Here is a 17929-nt window from a genome sequence, read left to right on the forward strand (position 1 = left end):
AATACCACCTGTATATATGCCAATAACCTATGGAAAAAAAAAAAAACCCAGACCAAGAAGACTACATATGGTATCATTTCATTTAAATGAACTTCTAGAAAAGGAAAAATTTAACTACAAAACCAGAATAGTGGTTGTTACAGGTAAGGGGTCACAGAAAGGAAACTTATAGTAAAGAGGTGACGAAAATGATCTACTACACAATATAACTATCAAAATTCATCAAATTGAACCTTTAAATTTAGTTTTAAAAATTTTATATAAAACATACTTCAGTAAAGCTGACTAAAAAACAAACTAAATTAATTCTTTGATATTTATGCCGATTGAAGAAATGAAAACTGCTATTAGAAAAAATATATTTTATTATTTCCAATACACCTTTTTTTTTTTTTTTTTTTTTTTTTTTTTACATTTTAACATCTCTAAAATTAGAATGCATCTTATACTTCACGGTTTCTTAAACTCAGAATATTTTTCTTTCTTAATGCTATGTAAAATGAGGCTTTTTACACTTGATGGTATATTAGATTCAATAAAATATAGCAATACTAATAGTTGGATTAAGTTTACTATGTCATATTTATACCATCCATGTTTAAGAATTGAATACTTTGGGCTATATTCAAAACTGCACTATTCCATTAATGGTACAGAAAAACACAAAACTTATAAATGACTTAGAAAAAAAGCTATAAATGAGTAAAATGCACCAATTTATATGAAAATGTATTGTTTATTAGAAAAAGTTCATACAAAGTAATTTGCAACTTATTTTAATTATATAGTATTTCAAAATTGGAGAAAATACAGGTATAATATAAAAGAAACCTATGTATTTACCACCCATAATTATCAAAATTCCATCACAATTGCATCCCCTCCCCTCTCTTTCTTCCACAGAAATAACTACAATTCTGAAGTTGTTACATATTCTTCACACTTGTGTTCTTATAGTTTGTATTCAAGAAATAACTAAGTATGGGCCTTAATAAAATGGAATATAATCTAATCATCAAGATAAATGAACTAAATCTACATTTATCTACAGAGATTATTCTTGAAAACTTATCTTAAGAGAAAACTCAAGTAATGAATGTATAATAATAATAATAACAAAGTATTTCAGGCTATTTTCTATGTGCTAGACATTGTTCTAAGCATTTTAAATGTATTAATTTAATCTCAAGAAAAGCCCTAAGAGTTATCCCAGTTTACAGATGAGCAAATGAGGAACAGAAAGATTAAGTATTTTGCTGAAGATCAAACAGTTAGTAATTTATTTACATGCAATCTGTCCCTAAAATAAGCTCTTACCCACTCTATCATGTGTAAATATAGCATTGTTCTTAACTGCTCTAGCAAATAGACAAAATAGAAATTTATGTCTCACTCAAACAGTAGTGAAGAATCAATGTTTCTGGCCAACAAGGTAAAGGAGGTGAGAGGAGTGGGTAAGTAGGCAGTCTTTCAGAAACCCAGACTCATAGCAAATCAGCCATTTTCTATTCTTTTTTTTTTTTTTTTTTTTTTGAGACAGAGTCTTGCTCTGTTGCCCAGGCTGGAGTGCAGTGGCCGGATCTCAGCTCACTGCAAGCTCCGCCTCCCGGGTTCCCGCCATTCTCCTGTCTCAGCCTCCGGAGTAGCTGGGACTACAGGTGCCCGCCACCTCCCCCGGCTAGTATTTTGTATTTTTTATTAGAGACGGGGTTTCACTGTGTTAGCCAGGATGGTCTCGATCTCCTGACCTCGTGATCCACCTATCTCGGCCTCCCAAAGTGCTGGGATTACAGGCTTGAGCCACTGCGCCCGGCCAAATCAGCCATTTTCAAAAAGTGGTTTCCAAGATCTCTGGCAATCCCAGTTGAACAGAAAGAGAAAATACATAGAGGACAAAACAAATAATGTTTAAGAATCAGGCCTGTAAGTGACAGACATCATTTCCACTCACATTGCAATAACTAGAATTCAGTTGTTCATCTATGGTAACTATATGATGGTCAAGAAAACATAGTCTAGCTGATGGTAAGTCAGAAACTGTGATGGGTCTGAGATGTTACCCTACTTTCACATTTATATATTGATAAATAGATAGATAGATGGTGATATTGTTTGCCTGTGTCCCTACCCAAATCTCATCTTGAATTGTAACTCCCACAATTCCCACAGTTCATGGGAGGAACCCAGTGGGAGGTAATTGAATCATGGGGGTGAGTCTTTCCCATGCTGTTCTCATGATAGTGAATAAGTCTCACTAGATCTGATGGCTTGAAAAACAAGAATTTCCCTGCACGAGCTTTCTCTCTTTGCCTGCTGCCATCCATGTAAAATGTGACTTCCACCTCCTTGCCTTCCAGCATGATTGTGAGGCCTCCACACCCATTTGGAACTGTAAGTCCATTAGACCTCTTTCTTTTATAAACTGCCCAGTCTCAGGTATGTGTTTATTGGCATTGTGAAAACAGACTAATACAGATGGACAGATAGAGAGACAGATAAATAGATAATAGTAGATATATCAGACATCTGGAACAGAAATCGGAGCTTTATTTTCTTACAATAACAGCAGCCAGAGTAACATTGTTGCACTGGTCCCCCAAGGCTAGTACCACCTAGGTGACCAGATGAGAGGCCACGTATAGTCAAATAGATAGTTCCACACATATGCAAAGATGGTACCATGGGAGAGAGACTCTAAAAATATGGATCTAGGGGCTTATATAGTAGAGGGACAGTTGTCCCTCCTTCCCTCTTAAATTAAGCGAGGAAAACCTTTTATTCCTAATGTAAGCATATTCACATTGGGAAGAAAAGGGAAAGAATTTTGAGTTCTTATACTTTGAGTGTAAATATGCTTCTAGAGGGAAAATAACACTAGAATCGCTGAGTTTACTACTCAGGGTTTTCTCTTCATTTGAAATGTAAACATACAGGGAAATAATTCTCTTATTTCCTTCAAAGGTCTCTTTCTGAAGAGGGTGAAGGTCCCTACCCCAGAATGTAACTGTTTGGCTCTGGGTAAATTAGGAGAACTCTTAATCTCTAGATGTGATCAACTGACTACAATTAAGGAGACAAAAGACTGCAGATCTAGTATCCATACTATATGAAGAGAACATTTTTTTTCTGGGGGAAATAAAGCAAACATTATCTCATAGTGTATCAATTTCTGTAGTTTAGATGGTCAGGACCTCATAGGAACACCAAGAAATCCAGGGAAGATTCATTTTCCTACAGCTGTGTTAGCTCAAGAAGGATAGATTTCAATGCCAGCTAGTATAGTATTATCTAGATATATAATTTGTAAATTTTTTACAAATACAATCCAGTATTACACATTGGTTATGGATACATAAATATGATAGTGATGTTATTGATACTCTCACTCCTCCTCTCATTTATTCTAATTTATGACAGGCTGATTTCCACATTTTCTACCCTCATCATTCTACATAAACTGTTCTTGCTAAGACCACCAATAGTTCTCTACTTGGCAAAGCCAATGAGTTCTTTCAGTCTTCATTCTACTTAACCTCTCTTCAGCCATTGGCAATATTAATTATTCCCTCTCTCTCTTCTTAATTTCCATGCCATTACTTATATTCTACTATTCTGTGTGCCACTTTATTAGATTCTCTTCCTCCGTCCCTCCCAAAAATGATAGCCATTCTCAGCCTCTATCTGTACATTTTCACTAAGTAATTGGTTACGTTATAGAGACACTAGGATAACTTTTTAAAAACTCAGTGAAGGGGTACTTGCTTCTATGTATCTCCTGGTTTCACTGTTATAATTGAAGTAATAACACAAAACAGCTCACAAAGTACTGTCTGCATGTATAGGTTAGTACCAAACAGGCAACATATGCAGCATGAAATGTGAAAACTAACATGCCAATTTCCACTGCCCTTTTTCTGTGTTCCTAACCTTTAATATCTCTAAACATCTCTCCTTCAAAGAGCTTAGATTTAGGACTTCCCATATCCTTTCCCTTTTCTGATGTTGAAGTTCTCATTTCCGAAACACCAGTCATTGGCAAAAAGCACATAATTAAACCTATTAAAAGGCAAGTAAATACGTAGCTAAACCCATTTACAGCATAAGGAATTTAGTTAATATGACCTCAGTTTACTTGGCAAATGCATTCTTCTATTCTCTTTCTGATTCACTAACTTGCAATTTTTTGGATTATTTTTTCCAAATTTTTATACTTAGGATTATTGTATTTCTTAACATATTCTAACTTTGGTGAGGTGTTAACCTCATCTTGGCTGAGACCTAAGTCCACCATTTCAAATTCTGGCAGAAAATTTTCTTTTAAAGTTACTCCAAACCCATACTCACTGAAATGGAGTAACTTTAAAAGAAAGTTACTCCACAGAAAGCCCACATATTGGCAATCTTGGGCTTTTTTACCCAAGGAGAAAACAGCTTATCAGCTTCTTAATTTTCCTCTTTAAAAAACAAAAGATGTTAAACAAATTTCCAGCTTCTTCTTACCTCAGCCCCCCAACAGAATTAGATGACCTACCTCAAAGAACTTATTCCTTTTTAAAGTTATCAAACATTTATTTGGTAAAATTTGGGCACCAAATGCTTTGTACTTGGTGCCAGAGTTACAGAAATGCAGAAGACATAGGAGAGAGTATTAAAAAGAGTCACTGGACAGAAGCTATACGTAGAAAGAAATGGCCTCTCAGAGGAGATAAAGCATCAGCTGAATCTTTGAATAATAAACAGGCATTATATTAGTTTATATGAAGAAGGGATAGGAGAATGCTTAGCATGAAAGCAAGAGTACATGCTAATGCACAGAGACTTAAGAAGGCATGATGCCCTTAACTAAAGATTTTAACTTATAGCTAAAGAGTGGTGCAAGTGTAAGGAAGCAAGTCAGACAGGTAGGCAAAAGAAAGCATACAATACTCTCTGTATAATGTGAAAACAAGTGTGAAATTTATTCTGAAAGCACAGAAAACCTAATGGACAATTTGAGAAGAAAAGTAACATGATCAGGTTTGCAAAGAACTCTTGAGTGGCAGTGATGAAGATGAACTCAATGGGTTCATCTTGATAATGAAAGCAAGCAATTAAAAGGCAAGAGGACAGTGAAGAGAATAAATGATGCCCTAGGATAAATGGGTAAAAGTTGTACCAACTTTATCATTGCATGTAAAGAATACTTTCATGACTAGTTGCCAATAAAGTACAATTTACAATGCTATAGCGATTTCCTCTTTAAAGCACTCAGTGCACACCTAGATGGTCATCTGGTAAAAATGGTGCTGAATATAGGGTAGATACAAATCTAAAAAATATTTACATTAAAAATTTTCCCTGGTGCCAAAGGGAAAGAGAACTCCTTTCCCAACTATCAAAGAACTACTTGTCTTCTATTAGAACACCTGAAATTGTAAAAGTTTTTCTCTGTCTCTTTGAGATATATGCAAATCTTTTTAAAATTCAATGAGGCTCTTGCCAGTTTTGATCCCAGGAATGTCTTATATGGGGAACTCTGAAAACATTTTTTGAAATATAAACATCAAGGAGGGGGGCACTCTTTCTCCCAGACTCCTCAAAAGTTTAAGCCTAGATATTTGACTCCAAGATGTAACTTCCTATTTTTTGAAAACATGTAAGTTTAATTTTTCCTTTGAATGGAAACATTTAAACATACAATTCAACATTTATGTGATGGATTGCATCAGCTTGGCTATAGAAGAGTTAGATTCTTTTGTTCTTTTCCATCTCTTTAGGGATCGCCTAGAATGTGAATTGTAGTCAGTTTAATGTTCATTCAATGATAAAAACTGGCTTTTTTTTTCCTATATTTGTGAGGAGAAATTTGGGAGTTGGCAGATTTTATATTTTATTATATTTCCACAAGAAGAAGAGATTCTTGCAATGTATAGGATACTAAATTGAATAACTTATGAGACTATATCATTATAACACCCAATGAGGTTAGAAGTTCAAATATCTATACTAATGTATTGTATTATATATTTTGGAAGATTGTATTTCTAAGATGGATACACCAAAATCTCCCATTCCTAATCTTCTCCTGAAATGTGACCTTAGCACTCTCCAGTCAAGAGGTAGAGTCTGCTTTTCCCTTTGAATCTAGAATGCCCTCAGGGACTGTTTTGACAAAGAACACGGCAAAAGTAATGTCCTGAGATTTCTGATCCCAGGCCTTAAGAAGGCCTGAAGACATCAATTTTTCAGTTCTCAGTAGTACTGAGTCATCCTATAATATGTCTAGCTACTTTGCAGGACAGGCCACCTAGAGACCAAGAGACATTTAGTCTGTATAGAAAGAGTAAAACATCAGTTATTACAGCCTCCAAACTGAACAGTGAAACACAGACACAAGAATAACACTGGTAAGACCCTGAGGAAAAAGCAAAACAAAACAGAACCCAGCCCAGTCCTTATTGAGGAAGTGTATACAAATAAACTGATTATTGTTACTGTTTGAAGTTACCAACTTTTGATGTGGTTTGTAGTGCAGCAATGGATAACTAAAACATAATTCATATCTGGAAGTGGGATGCCGCTGTAATAGAAACCTAAAACATGTAGCATTGACTTTGGGAATTGTTAGTGGGACTAGGTCTAAAGTTACCCAAGGAGAATATTAGTGGAGTTTTAAGGGAAGTGAGAAAACTTCTATTGTATGCAACAGAGAAAATTATAGAAAAAAAAGGATATACAAGTTATTATTTGCTGCTAGTACAGCAAAATTATCAAAAGTGTGGCCAGGAATAACATGGAATATGAAAAGTGTACCCAATGTACTTAGTTCTGGCTAAGATTTTTCATACAAAATGCTGTAAGTGCCAACTGTCTTATTTTAGATTTCCATGACCAAATATATAAGAAATGAGATGTACTAAAGGAGATACTGTTCCATTTTCAAGCAGAATTTGGTGAAAATATTAAAAAGCCAGTATTTGCAGAGATCAAAGATGAAACTGTTTTTCCTCTTTGGTCACCCCCTAACAAACAACTACCTTATTGAAAAAGGACTCTTTGCAAAGATGGAATCCATAATGTTTCAGGAGTAAATATCAAATCAAAGGCCTACTGTGAAATCCTTTGGTAAGCTGTTAAACAGATTTAACAAGGTGCCCTATAGAACAGTTTAGCTGGACAAATGGGCTTCTATCAGTCCTAAGGAATTTCTCAATGACTCACCTTTGATTCAACACAAACAACTTTTAAGAAAATTGTCCCACAGAACCCTGAAGTATAGCAGAAACAGGGTTATCTCAAAGAGATTTGGGGGTATGAATTATGTCAAATGGAGTAAATTTATAATTTGGTATCTAGAAAACCCACAAGGTTTTGAAATAACTTATATGTCCATGAGCTGGAGAGACACAGACATTTTAAAATTAAAAAGTTGCCTTTTTGCCTCCAAATTCCTTCAGGCAGGTAGCATGCTGAGAAGCTTTTCAGTTGCACATAAATGCCTTCCTCACAGAAAATGAACATTTACTTAGTGGGCAGAGTGAAGAACAACAAAGAATCAATCCAGAGGAGCAGAACTGCCCCAATCAAAGAACTCACAAATTCATTTGCCTGGCTAAAGTTTAGAATTGCTGTGGATCTGTGATGTTTATGTGCCTACAGCTCTGCTCTCTTTCACTTACATGTGTCTAGAAGTCATCTGGTCTTTGCCTCCACATTATATATTTGATAAATGGAGGGCAAATAAATTAACTTCCTGGTTTGCCTTTGGACTAAGAGAAGCTATGTCCAAGTAGCTGATCCTGAGATACCAGCCCTGGGAAGCATCACTCAGAAATTGATATGACTTAAATGATGAGATTATAGACTTCAAGCAAATGCTGTAATGGGATTCTAGTTTTGAGGAAGGAGTAAGGATTTTTTTGTGGGAGATACTTGAATATTTATGACCAGGAAGCAAACAGTGGTCAAAGATAGCTACAACAATATCTTTTATTCCACAAGCTTTTACACAATGTGACATTAGCATTTTGCCACCATAATAATTAAATGTATGGAATGATGCAACATTAAGAAAATACATATGCCACATACTTACACTGTCTTCCTAAATCCTAAATTAAACCATACCCATTGCTGATAAAATAAAAAAGAAAAAATGATAATGTAAAATAATTAACAAATGTTTCTGATGTAGCTAACAGATGACAGTGTTTCCATTCTTCAGAACTCATATTTTAGTGTTTCAGAGAATAATTGAATATCTATATTGCATATAGATATATAATAAACAATTTAAAAGGCAAATAAATTGTGACAGACCATATAGTTCTTCTGGGTGAGTCCTTTTCATTTTGTACATAGAATATTTCTTATTCTGCTTTTATTTTTCCATTCCTTTATCCTATTATTCCTAGTAGTTTCTTCCTATGTTCTTTTTTAAGTCACCACATTTTATTTATGCAATTCTATTTCTCCCTAAGCTAAAGTGTAGCATAAAACCTGATATACAAAAATATAAGATATCAGTTTGTAATGCTCAAATATCAAATTAAATATTAGTAATGAAATATTAACCTTAAAACCACCACAAACTTTTTGTACAGTATTCGTTTTTATGTGACAAGCTACTCTTTCTGAATTTTCTTTCTAGTATTGCATTTAGTATTCAGATTCTATAAGGCAATATAAGGGAGTAATATATTATGCCGTTCAGTTTGAAAAAAATAGATCTCAAAAACTAAATAAATGCAGGTAAACTCTATATTAATGATCTGTATTTATAGTGTTCAAAGGAAACTCAGTTTCTTGGCAGTAAAACAACTTATTTTGTCAAATATTATAATTTTAAATGTTTGGGAAAGGGATGGTCAAGACAAAAATAAAAATAAAAATAAAAAACAGAACTACAAAGTAAGCCAGATTCTAAAATTTTACCTTTCCATTGAATTCTACATAAGAAGTTTGGTAAAAAAAAAAAAAAAAAAACATTAAAAATAAAATGAAATAAGTAAATAAATGGCTGAATTAATTTATTGAGCTTATTAACATCTGTATAGATCAGTAAATAGCTATTATCCACATGAATCTAAATATTCTCTGGTTTTTTCTTAAATTTTACTATTGTGAGAAGAAAGAGAGAACTTTTTTTTGTGCTTCCAATTTCATGAGTACATTAAACAAATACTCCAAAATGATTTACACACACAAACATGCATACATATGTTGAAAATCAATGACAACAAATGTTTCTTATAAATGAGATGACTAACCCTTTAATAAAGGCAAAATATTTAGTAATATCATTTTCAGCAATTTTATTGTATTGCCTTAAACCTAAAAACATCTTTAAAAAATCTATTTATATGCCTCCCAAAATTATTTTCAATAAGAATATATTGTAAAGAGAATAGTAAATTAATTTGCAATTTTTCATTTGCTTTTTACTAATTATAAGTACTTGCCTAGGTCATATGGAGTTTTAACAGTTGAACAGAATGTCCTTTGTATCCCTAGGCAGACAAAATACAGCTGCCTCAGGGAAAAAAATTTATTAAATACACTCCCCAAGACACATGCTGAACTCAAAATTACACAGCATGCATCTAGTCTCAAAAGATTGTGATTTGCTTTTCAGTCAAATGTTTCCTGCTGCTAGAAAAAATGTAAGCTTTGTTTCATGAAAAGCTTTAACCTGAGAATTACTGCACTGCCATGGTTACCCAGCAAAATAGATTGCATAATCTAGAAGGTAGCAAGAAAACATTAGGTTTCTAAAATAAAATGATCTTTCTGTTGGAAAATCATATGCGTGCCCCCTATGTTTGTGTAGGCATCTGTACAGTTTAGCCCATTCTCTCTGAAGCATCCTAACTCTGAAGAAAGTTCCCACAGAGCAATATCTGTATCCCGGCAGTGTGTGAATCATTTCTCTTATCTAATAATCTCCTACAAATGTACCTTTGGTTATGCTTTGACTTCGCTCAAAGGTGAGACTCAGCATGGGGCATTCATTTTGTCTGCCAAGTATTTCTTCAGGAGTTGTTTGTTTTTCTGCTGTTATACTTAAGATAGAAGTTCATGACTCCATTAGAAAAGAGAAAATAATATCCATATTAAAATGCTATGAAAAATAACTAATTTTTCATGATTCCATCTTTCCCCTTTTTTTTAAAAGCGAAGTTTCTGTGAGCATTTTACACAGGACAAAAGAAGCATTATTCTAGATGAGTTGTATAAAAAAAAAAGCATTCTTTAAAATACAAATGAGGAAATAGTTTTGAAATTTACTTATTCCCTTCACTTCTCAAGCATTAAAGAAAATCAAAACAGAAAATAACACAAGCAGGCAGCATATACACTTAGAACTACTTGCCATCTCAATCTAAGAAAAGCTAGAAAATAATTAGCAAAACTCTTGATTAAACACATCCTTTACCACATACCCAATTATAATCATTTCACTATAATGTGTAAGGGAATTAGTAACTTAATAAATGACAATTATTTAATTGACATTTTGATTATTTATTACTGATTATGTTACATAAACAAAACATGTGACCTCAATACAAATGCTTCAGTTAAGTTCTAGTATGACAGAAAAAGGCAATATTTTTCTCTCTATCATGTTTTCTAAGTTATTTTTCAAATTTTGAGAAATCATCTACCAACAGAAATCTCCCAATTAGTAGAGAAAGTTATACATTCTGTTATTTAAAATCTTTAGTTAAAATAATCATACATTTCTGCCAATATCTTTTTGTTAGCTAAAATTAATTTGAATTATCCTACACTCAGTATAAGATAATTACTTGGAAACTATAATTTAAAAATGTTTATGCTGAGTTAGAATTTTGAGAACGGGCGGTAATACTATAAGTGTCCATTCCATTATTCACCTTCTGTTTGCAACGCTTTTAGAGTCTGTTGGAGAAATGCATATGATTTCAAAATATTAACAAGGAAAACATAAATTAGCAAGTTATCACTAACATTTTTCATCCTTTTCATATTTATACACACATTCTTCTGATGCCTACATTTTTCATTATTCCTAGGTTTTCTATTATTTATTTCATTCTTATGTTATTGCCTCAATGTAACTTATTGAGTCTGAGGCTCAACAAATTTTAAAGATGACAGCCTGAGAACCAGTTCCCCTGACTGTGAGCAGGAAGTGGAACAGGAACAAACAGCTATAGACAGCCGTTACTAAGTGAGCTTTAGTGAAACGTGAACATTCAATAAGAACTTTTCTTTTTCCTGAAAACAGGGGTGTATGATTAGACCATTTGTTTAGTAAATTGAAGAATTTCAGTAAAGAAAAACGTAGTCTAGTCCCCATGAGTCCACTGTGGGTCAGGTAGGCTCTCATATAATGACTCAGTTTTTATTTCTGATGCAAACCATGCTGACCACCTTTAAATAGCAGAGAACTTATTAATGAGCCATCTTGTTGCTAGAGTGGCTGAAATTAAAATTTAAAGGTATGTGTCATTTTCATGTAAGATGTTAAAAGAATTTTAATAAAAAGTCCATGTTCCTCAAATTTCATATTAAGTTTAAGATTTAGAAAAATCTCCTCATAAAGATCTGCTTTAGCATAGGAGAAAACTTACTTTTTTCTTGATCATATGTAATACTGTTGAATTTTACTGTTAATTATAAAAGCTTTTACATATCACAAAACAAGGATGTTCATATTGAAACCAAAGAAAAGTACATAATTATATAGTTTAGGCAAATGTTACTTAGAAATTTCCACAGTAAAATCTATAGCTGGAAAGGTAAAAAGCAACCTGAGGGAAAATAATAATAATAATAATAATGATCTTGAAATCTGCAACAAATGGCTGCACATTTTAACTAAAATAATAATTAAAAAAACAAGAAACAAAAATATACCAATAGCACAGATTGTCGATTTATTTTTAACTATTGCTTCATTAAAAAATAATATCTGGATTTCTTGCAAAGATAGGATAAAAGCAGAACTGAAAAATCTCCCTCTCACAATATTTAACAAAATAAAAAAAAAACATTAAAAATAACAACAACTAAAGTCACAAGCACAACCCAAATTATGAAAGGAGTACAACAGAATAGCAGCCAGAAAAAGTAGAAAGCCAAAGCAAGAAAACAGATGATCTCAGCATCATCATGTCTTGCCCCATCTCTCAAGAAGCCAGTACGTAAGGAATAATGAGTCACAAAAACCCTGTACCTTCTCATCAATACTCTGTAGTTTTGAGTGAACCTAACTGAGGGAGTTGACTCATGAGCCCTAGGAAAATCAGGATAAGTCTAACTACAAACAACTTATACAATACAGGGAAATATCAGTGAGAAAGTATCATCAGGAGTTTCTATCTTCAGGCACACTGTACTGAGTTAAAGAAAAGAGCAAAAAACCAAGGAATTGTCAGACTTTTAGATGGGATGAATGTGCCCTGACATGGAAATTTATGAAACAACATGAAAAAGCCCACGTCTCATAGTATGAATTACACTCAGCTTCAGCTAAGGCCTCGCCCGTCTGCAATTCATTTTTTCATTGATTTATTTGTTTATTCGACCATTCTTTATTGGAAAACTATTTTTGTATCTGGCACTGTTCTAAGCACTGAGGAAATATGAGTGAACAAATCAGACAAAAATCTCTGGTTTTATGGAACTTACACTATCATAGAGACAGGTATTAAAAACAAACCAAGTAAATTTTCTTTAATTTTCTTCACGGCATTTATCATGTTCTAATATAAATTTTATATTCAATATTCTTATAGGATATATTCTTACTGGAATATTTTAAATGATATGAAGAAAAATAAAGGAGAAAAAAGAGATTGGAAAGAACTGAGGGGAAAGGGGTTCTAATTTTTAATAGGATGGTCAGGGAAGGCCTCTGGGAGAAGGTGGCAAATGAACAACGGCTGGAGGGAAGTGAGAGAATGAACCATGTAGCTAGGTGGAGGTGGAGATTCCAGGCGGCAGAAACAGCTGGTGCAAGGGCAAGCATGAGAAACAGTTAGCTAGACAGGGTCACTTAGATGAGATGAGCTAGGTAGAGGTCAGTATCAAATAGAAGATGGAATAAAAGAGTAATTGGGCTGGGCCTGGAGGCAGGTCTATTGCATAGGCCTCATATCATTCTTCAGTATTTTAAGTTTTACACGGAGTGAGAAGTGAAGCAATGGAGAGTTTCAAACACAGGATACTCTTACACATATTTTAATTGGGCCATTCTGACTATGGTCTCAAAAATAGACAATAGGAGGAGCAAGAATAGAAGCAAGTGGACCAATTAGGAAGATATATCAACAATTCAGAGAAACAGTGGTAGCAAAAGAGGTTTTAAAAAGAGGCTGAAATGTGGATATATTTGGAAAGTAGAGCTAGTAGGATTTTCTGACTGATTAGATGAGGGTGTAAAAGAAATGACTCAAGTATGTCTGCAAAATTATACCCTGAAAATAAAAATGTAGCCATTAGAGATGGGAAAGAATATTAAAGAAGCAGGAACTGTGAAAAAGATCAGGAGTTTGGCTCTAGATATGTAAATTTCGAAATGCCCATTAGACATCCAAATGGAGATTTGATGTGTGGAGTTTAGTGAAGAGAGTCTGACTGGAGATAAAACATAAGGTCTTCTCAACATATGGATAGCATTTAAAGCTCTCACCAAGGTTGTGAGAAATAGAAAAGAAGAAGTTAAAAGGCAGGGCCTAAGAGCATTACAGCTTTAATAAGTTAAGAAGATCAGAAGGAACCAGAAAAGGAAACTGAAAATGGCTGGTCAGTGAGATAGGATGGTGTCCTGGATGTCAACAGCAGATGACACTAAGAATGAGTGTCAAGTGCTATGTTAAATATTGCTAATTAATAATCAGATAAGATGAGGACTGAGAATTGACTACTGAATTTAGCCACATGGTGATTATTGTTGGCCATGACAAGAGTGGTTTCTATGTAATGTAAAGACTGAAGGCCTACTGAGTTGCAGGGAGAATAAGAGGGAAAGAGTTGGGGAAAGTAAGTATAGAAAATATTTTAAGGAAGTTTGCAGTAAATGGAGACGGGGGTATGCAGCAATGACTGGAGAAAAAGAGGAGTCAATCAAGCACTTTTAAAACTATGGCATGTAAGAACCTGTTTTTCTACTGCTGGGATCATCTAGAAGAGGTAGAAAATGTTGATGATGGAGGGAGAGTGGGAAATGCTGAAGAGATGTCTTTGGGACCTGATCCAGTTCACAACTAGAGAGGCCTTGGATATGTACAGGAAATGTTCATGAATACTACCAAATATGCAAGCTAGAGAAAATACGTAGATCAAAATATTTAGCCTTTAAATATAGTAGTGTAGAGAAAATAGTCTTAAAAGGTAGAAAATGTTGTCTAGGATAATTCAGTCACATAAAGTCAGTGCAAATACAAGATCTGAGCCAAGTTGCTCATTTTAAAAATTCAAAGAAATAGCGTACATGAACTAGGTAAACATATCGCAATAGGAAGAAAAAAAGGAAAAGAAGGATAAGGTTAGAGGTGGAAGAGAAGAAAAAGAAATAAAACATTAAATATGGCAGGGCACAGAGGCACATGCCTGTAATCCTAGCACTTTGGGAGGTCCAGGTGGGCAGATTGCCTGAGCTTAACATGGTGAAACCACACCTTTATGAAAAAAAATACACAAAAGAAATTAGCTGGGCATGGTGGCACATGCCTGTAGTCCCAGCTACATTGAGATTGAGGCAGGATGATTGCTTGAGTCCAGGAGGTCAAGGCTTCAGTGAGTTTGAGATCATACCACTCCATTCCAGCCTAGGTGACAAAGTGAGACCCTGTCTCCAAAAAAAAAGGAAAGAGTAAACAAGAACAAAATAAGGACAAAGAGCTACCTGCATGAAACATAATCCAAAGACTAAAAGCATACTCTAGAGATCATTTTGAAATACAGAATAATTTGGTAAGAATAAGTAGGAGTCAATAAAATGCATCACAGAGATGAGATGAAAGAGAACAAAAATGAGTTGAAATACAAGATTTCACAACTGAGAAAATTAATTGAGAACCAAAATAGTCAAATTGATTGGATAGATTAGAAATAGCAAGAAACAAGATAAACAAAATAAAAAGTCAAATAACTGACACAAAGAAAAGATTTGAAGCAAATATAGGAAATTCAGAGACAAGGGAAACAGATTCTCATTGAGAGATGATATATAGACACACAAAGATAACCAAATACATGAAAAACTACTTATTAGAAACACAAGTGAAATAAAAAATTTAAGGAATATAATATAGTAATATTTCTAAGACATGAAGGTCTGAATCTGAAGAGGTTATATTATATATCAGGAAAAAACTTTAACAGAATATTCAGAAATGACACAAATCATAATTAAATTATTGTGTGTCTCTGATAAAAAAAAAATACCTTAGGCAAACAGGCAGAAAAAGCAAGTCAACTTCAAGAAGCAAGTCAACTTCAAGAAGCAAGTCAAATTCAAGATAGCCTTACATTTCATCACAGCAACATTCAATTCCAGAATACAGTGAAACACTGTCTTCAATTTTCTGATGGGGAAAACAATGTGTGAGTGAAAATTGTTATCCAGAAAGTTGACTTTTGAGTATAAAGGCAAATGGCAATCATTCACAGGAGACAACTTAAAAGAGTATGCATGGGTTCTTGGATGGCTGAAAAGCAAACTAGTATTGAAATCCAGACATACAAAAGATGATTCAAAAATTGCAAGAATTCAAAAATTTTTTAAAATGAAATAGCCATGCTTAATAAAGAAACGGTGGTAAATATTGAATTCATTTAGAGAACTAGAGCAATCCACCAAGAAAAAACAAAATAGAGTTGCAAGGCAGTCTTTAATATAAACCCTGACAAAAACTAATAGGAACAGACTAGAAAGTGGGAGGAATAGTAAAATATACAACTTATAGATCAGGAAATAATTGCATGCAGATAAAAGATAAAAATGTTTAAAACATTTATTTAATCACTGTTTTCTTGCCCCTTACGCCGTGAATAGCAATCTCTCTTTCTCTCATTCACTCTCTTACTTCCTCCCATGGAAGCTCAAAGCCTAGATCCATTAATATATTGAGGATATAAATTTGTTATATTTAATTTTATTATCTTGTTTTTATTTATAGCTAAAGTAATTATTTATAAAGAGATATTTCCTATATACTATTTGGCTACCCAAGGGATAGTTCAATTATAATAGGATTATAATTATTTGATTCTTTCCTTTTATTTTCCTAGTTTTCAGAATGATTAGTGGGATCCCTGAAATGGTGTATTAGAATGGCTCATACCAGCTCACAGACCAAATTATTAAATTTTCAGAATCTCTATCAGCTAGTTATTCAAACATTGATAGTTTAAAATCAGCCATTGTGGAAGTATTTACACCATGGAAATAGTCAAATGCTATGAACAGAATTTATGGATAATACATTTACTAATAAGTTAAATTTGTTTCCAAGATCACATATTTTAAAATAATGCTCACTTTTTAAAAAAGTACTCATTTGAAAACAAAATATCAGAAAAAAGAAAATATATTCAATATTTCAAAATGTACCATCTAATTCTTATTGCAGCCAATATTCTAGTGTATTTCCTTATATGTGTGTAGTTTTTTTTTTTTTTTTTTTTTTTTTTTTTTTTTTTTTTGACACAGAGTCTCATACTGTCGCCCAGGCTGGAGTGCAGTGGCACCATCTTGGCTCGCTGCAACCTCTTCCTCCCTTCCTGGGTTCAAGCGATTTTCCTGCTTAAGACTCTCAAGTAGCTGGGATTATAGGTATGCACCACCATGCCCGGCTAATTTTTTTGTATTTTTAGTTGAGACGGGGTTTTACCATGTTGGCCAGGCTGGTCTCAAACTCCTGACCTCAAGTGATCTGCCCACCTCAGCCTTCTAAACTGCTGGGATTACAGACATGATCCACCATGCCCGGCTAGTATGTATGTTTTAAAAATGGAACTTGTAATTCTGATTTTTATACTATAAATTATAATGCAAATATCTCTTTATATTTAAATATACATTAAGTAGCATTTTAATAAGCTAATCCACTACATGGAAATAACAACGTGTACAAATTGTCCTGAGTTTATGGAATATTTAAATATTTTCAAAATATGTTTTCATATTCATATAAATATATTTTCAAATATATTTAAATATTTTCAACAATTATTACCTGTTACCCCCTCTTTTCTGGTTATTGCTTTAAAATGTATCTTAGAATTTGGATTACATGGGAAAGGAATAGTAATTTCTTTTAAGGTGTTTTTATATATAACTAAAACTCATCTATAGTTTATAGTCTACTCAACTGATTCTAATTTTGACATCAAAATTACATTTCTGCATTTAAATAAACTTTACAGAACTTGTGGTAGGGAGAGAACGTGGGGGAAAAGAATAGCATTAGAAAATGAGAAAAATTTAAATAGTACCTATGGGAAATAATGTGAGAAAAATAACATCTCTAGTAGTTTTTAAATTCTAAGCTATGTTCCATATAATCAACTATTATACTCAGTTGAAAAATATATTTTCTTGTAAAACTTTATACTCTTTAAAATCCTGAAGTCTAAATGTTCGATTTTCTCCATCTATAACTTGTGAAACATAGGAAAACAACAACCCAAATCACACACAATGCAGCAGATAAGTAATGAAAGTGCTTATAAGGAGTTTCCCATGGAATCGTTAAAATGCACACAAAGCAAAAAGAAATTGGCTTGACATTTTACTTAGAAATCCTTTTGTTTTACCAGAATTTCAAAAGAAAAACCTACAATGTCCCAGGGACTATTCAATGGCAATTGTGATGTAAATGTTTGTTTTTTACAATTCTGCAAAAAAGTTATTGTTGTCACCATGGTACAGACAAGGCAAGCTCAATATTTGTAG

The 17929-nt window shown here is 33.4% G+C and overlaps 1 long non-coding RNA gene across 1 annotated transcript in view; it reads left to right on the forward strand.

Annotated features, from left to right (window-relative positions):
* The window catches only part of LOC111555102, a 54671-nt gene extending 51329 nt beyond the window's left edge, over positions 1-3342 (forward strand). Inside the window, exons 4-5 of the long non-coding RNA XR_002735413.1 lie at positions 2962-3000; positions 3181-3342. This is a non-coding gene — a long non-coding RNA (uncharacterized LOC111555102). The remainder of the gene's footprint in view (positions 1-2961; positions 3001-3180) is intronic.
* Positions 3343-17929: the final 14587 nt, after the last annotated feature.

Source organism: Piliocolobus tephrosceles, chromosome 3 (genome assembly GCF_002776525.5).
Source record: "Piliocolobus tephrosceles isolate RC106 chromosome 3, ASM277652v3, whole genome shotgun sequence".
Taxonomy (NCBI): domain Eukaryota; kingdom Metazoa; phylum Chordata; class Mammalia; order Primates; family Cercopithecidae; genus Piliocolobus; species Piliocolobus tephrosceles.